The sequence below is a fragment of the Penaeus monodon genome, chromosome 4 (assembly GCF_015228065.2).
Source record: "Penaeus monodon isolate SGIC_2016 chromosome 4, NSTDA_Pmon_1, whole genome shotgun sequence".
Taxonomy (NCBI): domain Eukaryota; kingdom Metazoa; phylum Arthropoda; class Malacostraca; order Decapoda; family Penaeidae; genus Penaeus; species Penaeus monodon.
In genome coordinates, this window is record NC_051389.1 from 46,466,537 (window position 1) to 46,471,536 (window position 5,000).

At 43.4% G+C, this 5,000-nt stretch overlaps 1 protein-coding gene across 1 annotated transcript in view; it reads right to left on the reverse strand.

Moving 5' to 3' along the window:
• The window catches only part of LOC119572576 (octapeptide-repeat protein T2-like), a gene marked incomplete at its 5' end in the record, with an annotated part of 22,850 nt that overhangs the window by 738 nt on the left and 17,112 nt on the right, over positions 1-5,000 (reverse strand). The gene's annotated exons all lie outside the window — the stretch shown is intronic.

Here is a 5,000-nt window from a genome sequence, read left to right on the forward strand (position 1 = left end):
CTCTCTCTCTTCTTTTCTTGGTTCTTCATTCTGTCGAAAATTTTGTCCTGTGACATTCGGTGGTTCTGCTGTAATGTTATTTCTCTATCTCTTCCTCCTCCTCCTCCTCCTCCTCCTCCTCCTCCTCCTCCTCCTCCTCCTCTTCCTCTTCCTCTACTTCTTCTTTTTCTTCTTCTTCTTCTTATTATTATTCTTTTTCTTCTTTTTCTTCTTCATATGTTTCTTTTCCCTTCTTTTTCTTTCTCTTTTCTTTTTAACTATCATATCGTAAAGCTTGTCCTTTGCTGTTTGGTGCATTGCTTTGCCCTCCTTTTTTCATTATCCCTTTTCTCAAATCGTCAAAAAGCTTGTACCTCGACTCGGCTTTCTGGCAGAGGTGCGAATTCACCCTCGTCCCTTTAAGACTTCGCGACCGCCTCGATAGATCCTTCTAAAGAGAGTGTAATATGTCAGGATGAGTCTGTCTGCGGTTCGGAGGACGTGACTGGTGCTATGTAACTGGGGCTTGTCTCGGTGACGCCTAATAGTGAAAAGAAGAAGAAATATAAGAAGAACGAACGAAAGAGTTAAAGGAAAAAAAAATTGATCGATCTCGTCGCCTCAGTCTCTCGTACCTTTTAGCACGAGCATTGACTTTGATCCTCTCTACCAAAAACATTCCTTTTGAGCTTAAAGAAATTGTATATTGCACCCCATTTGTAGGTACAGTATGACCATCAATTCGCGGATCTTTGGCGACACATTTGCATAAGTCCTCCCTGTAAAGACATGACTGCCAAGGCTAATGATCAGATTATGGACCTAAATTTTTGCTGTTATCCCCCTCTAGCACGCCCACACGCCCACAAGAACGGTCCCGCCTAAGATGACGTCAGCAAGGGCAAACGTGGTCACGGTCTGGCTTTAAATCATCATTACTGCTTTGCCGTGTGATTTATGCCAATTTCTCAACCAAGAGAGCGTGATTCCCTCAATACTTTCTTCGCCTTAATGTGTAATTAAATACAGTGACATTTAATACTGACATTAAGAGTCAAAATAACTTATATTTCAACTCTGAAAGGACCCTACTCCGTAAAAAAAAAGACATTTCGTGCTATTCACTGACACATTAAAAGAATATTAACTTGTTCGTGAAAGCAAAAGGATTTATACTCTCTCCGAGTCACTCAATCTCCCCCACCCCACCCCACCCCCTACCCCTACCCTCCTTCCTTTCCCCTGCCACTGACTGATGGAAAAAAAAGTGTAGAAAGAAATGCTTGAGAAGTTAGTTTTATTTCGCGCATCATCAATGTAATTAAGGTAAGCCATCCTCATCTGCAAACAGCGTAATCGTCTCCTTGCAAGATTTTTTTTTTTTTTTTTTGCAAGAATACGGAAACTCAAAAGTCTTCATGTCTCTCTTCTTCTTTTTTCCTCATTTCGTCCTTCTTGTGTGCAATTTTTCCCCTTTTATATCATTTTTCGTGGATCTGCACTGTTTATGCGGTCAAAGTAAAATCTCGTAAGTTATTGCCTGTTATTGTCACAGTGAGTCGTCGCGTTTGATTTCATTCTGTCATGTTATATGTTATGCGAGTTTTTTTCTTTATGGATTATGCCATACTGCTTAGAGGTACGTGATTTTCATTGATATTTATGATGTTCATATACATGTGTTTATAATGCACAGTCTGTTTAAAAAACGCACACACACACACATACACACACACACACACACACACACACACACACACACACATACACACACACACACACACACACACACACACACACACACACACACAAACACACACACAAACACACACACAAACACACACACACACACACTCACACACACACACACAAACACACACACACAAACACACACACAAACACACACACTGACTATGTATGTGTGGGTGTTTCTGCATGTGATATATATGCGCATGTGGGCATGAGAATACATTACCTGATCCGCATAATATTCGACGCTTTTATAATGCTCATAACTGACATGATCGTAGTCGTGTGCTTTTCCACCCTGCCAACGCCCTGCCAACACTCAAGTCCTCTCTGTATTGGACTGCCAGCATATTTTTTTTTCACTTCCAGAAATGGTGCACCTCCCTTTGCCCCCCCCCCCCTACCTCTAGCCATGCTACCTTGTCATGCTGCCACCCAACCCCCACCTCCCTCCCCCCCTACCTCTAGCCATGCTACCTTGTCATGCTGCCACCCAACCCCCACGCCCTGCCGCCACCCCCTGCCGATGTTGCGACAGTCCCTGCATCGTACGTCATTCACGCTTAATTATATTCTTCTCTTAGTCCTGTCACTAGCGCCGTCCCGCCAGATCTATCGCCAGACTGTGAAATCCTGCGGCCCTCCCCCCTCCCTCCTTCCCTCCCTCCTTCGCCCTCATTCCTCCCTCCACCTCTCCCCCCGGGCGTGATTAACCATTATGAACCCTACGCGCTTCTTGAATAAGGACCACATGATTTATGCCGGCCCTGCTATCACTGTTATGACCAATACATCGCCGCAGTGTGAAATTTTCAGCGTCTAATGGGATCCGGGATTATGTGTCCTCGGTAATACATAGCTAATGCCATTTTTATGCGACCGGGCAGGCAAGAATGGCACCTACCTTCACAGTCGACAAGGGCGAATGTTGCTTGCTGTCGGCAGGCGAGACTGACAGAGTGTGAAATTGTGGATATCTATGTGGATAATAGCTGGCACCGCCTCGGCAAATATAGTGGATTATGTGGATAAAGCTGGATTGAACATCGTCGAATATGGTCTTGTCGTAAATACCTGTTGGATATTGTGGCTGTGTTTTTTTCTTGAAAATTATATTCTTACGTTCTGGTAAGAAAAAAATCGTTGCTTGTGCCTTTTCAAATAATAATTTGAATATTCCATTATCTGCTTTACCACGAATTCATACAATCCCTTTGGACATCGTGATATCAATGTTAACCCTTTTGATAAGTATCATTATTATTGTATGATTATCAAATATACAGATACGGTTATTGTCCCTTTTCTTAATATGTCTTCGTAATACCTACACCTTTATTTCTTTCCATCTATTCATCTATCTATCCATGTATCTGTAGACGAATACCAAACCCCGAATGTGCACCCAAGTTGAGAATAACAATAGTGCATTCCGTAATACAAGCCGCTGCATTCTAACAGCATTGTCAAAACCTTCCACAATCTTATTTTCTAATCTACACCCCGCTGTGAAGCAACAGTGTTGTGAATATCACATTACCCTCGCAGCGTGTGTCTCAGTGTTTCCCTCGCTGTTCGTACGATCAACGCAAGTTCTAATATTCCCCAAAACTCCTGACAGTGTTGCCAGTGATAGGAGGAAAGCCCAGCGGTGTTCGCCGAACCCCTTCGGTTGTCTGGCAGTGTTGCCAGCTCCCTTTCAGAATCCTATCAATGTTCTCAGTACCGCGTAAGACCCCCAGCAGCGTTGCCAGTACCCCCTCAGGACCCCAGCAGTGTTCCCAGGTCGAGGCTGACGGAGATGTAGTCATTAGGCGGCCTCTATCAGGCCTCCTGCTGGAGTTGTGACAGTGCGGGGCCCATCACTCATCCATGCTTAATTTGGCTCCTGATGCGAAGGCTCTGCTTTAATTGCACTTTTCCCACTGCGTTTGGAACACTTCGGTTATTCCGATTATATTTGTAGCGACGGTTTCGGAGGCGCAAAGCCGCTCGTTTCGTTCTTGCATTCGACCACGGCTGGAGGAAGCAAGGATGCGTTTCGCTTCTCGTGCAGAAAATGGATTAACCAAGTTTGGACAAAGATCAATAACGAAGGGCAATGAATGATACATTATGAAATGGTCGATCGGATTTGGTGGTGCTCTGACGTGCGCCAGAAGGGGGCCGCCATATTGGATATTTTCGCGCCACTTGCCGTCTTTTCGCGCGTCACGTGATTCGCTGCGCATGTTTTGGCCTCGCGCGCGATCGTCAGCTGTTCCCTCCAATAACACCCGCAAAATCACCATCAAATGATACTTCCTCTACAACACTTTCCCTCCTTATTCAGCCTTTTTTCCGAAAAATGCGTCTTGGTGCGACCGCCATAATATGTAAATATTATACCTCTCATTATTTCTGTGTATGGTGTAAAGCCCTGAGTAATGACCGTTCCGTGAGAGGCAGAGGGACACGCTCGGCAAGAGTTATGTTACCGGGTGTCACTTAAATTACCATTCTGGCTTTTGATAGGGTCACGCAGGGGTCTTTGAGCTCCCTCGCTTTATTTACCCCCACTTCAAGGCTGGGTCGATTCTACACGATATATCCCCGCTGCTTCTGTGTCTGCACTGACATTCAGCTCCAAGGGTCTGAGACTGTTGTAGAATGTAATACTTTTTTTCTTATCTGAGCTCATGATATTGTCTTATCCATTAATCTAAGAAGATACACACAATCCTGAATTAATACCAATATCAACTGAGAGCTGCTTTCTTGTGGTCGTAAAGATACTTACAATATGACGATAAAAACTATCAGAATAACACAGTAGCAATGTTTACAGTTGATCAAACTGTCTGCTACTAACAGCTGTTCCCCAGCTGTCTTGTTGATTTCTCAAGCACCGCATTCTTTGACTATGTTCTTGCTTTTAAGTGTCTATATAATTTTTATTCAATGTTTATTTCTAACAGTGATTTTGATTGAAAGATGAAGCGTCTATGGAGACAACCATCATGACAATCAGAATTGACAGAGGATGTGCCTTATGCTTTTACAAAATATAGAGTCTGGCCGTCGGAAACAGATCATAGTATGATAAACAATAATGGCTTTATACAAGAAATAAGGGAGTCGTTTGTACCAATATGTGTGTGTATGTGTGCATTTACGTATAAAGATATTGATATACACAAAAATATAGAATACAGTCTAGAGTACACAGCCTTTTGATTTTCATAATGTGAAGGCGAAAATCAATAGCACTGACACGTGCGTACATGCATAAA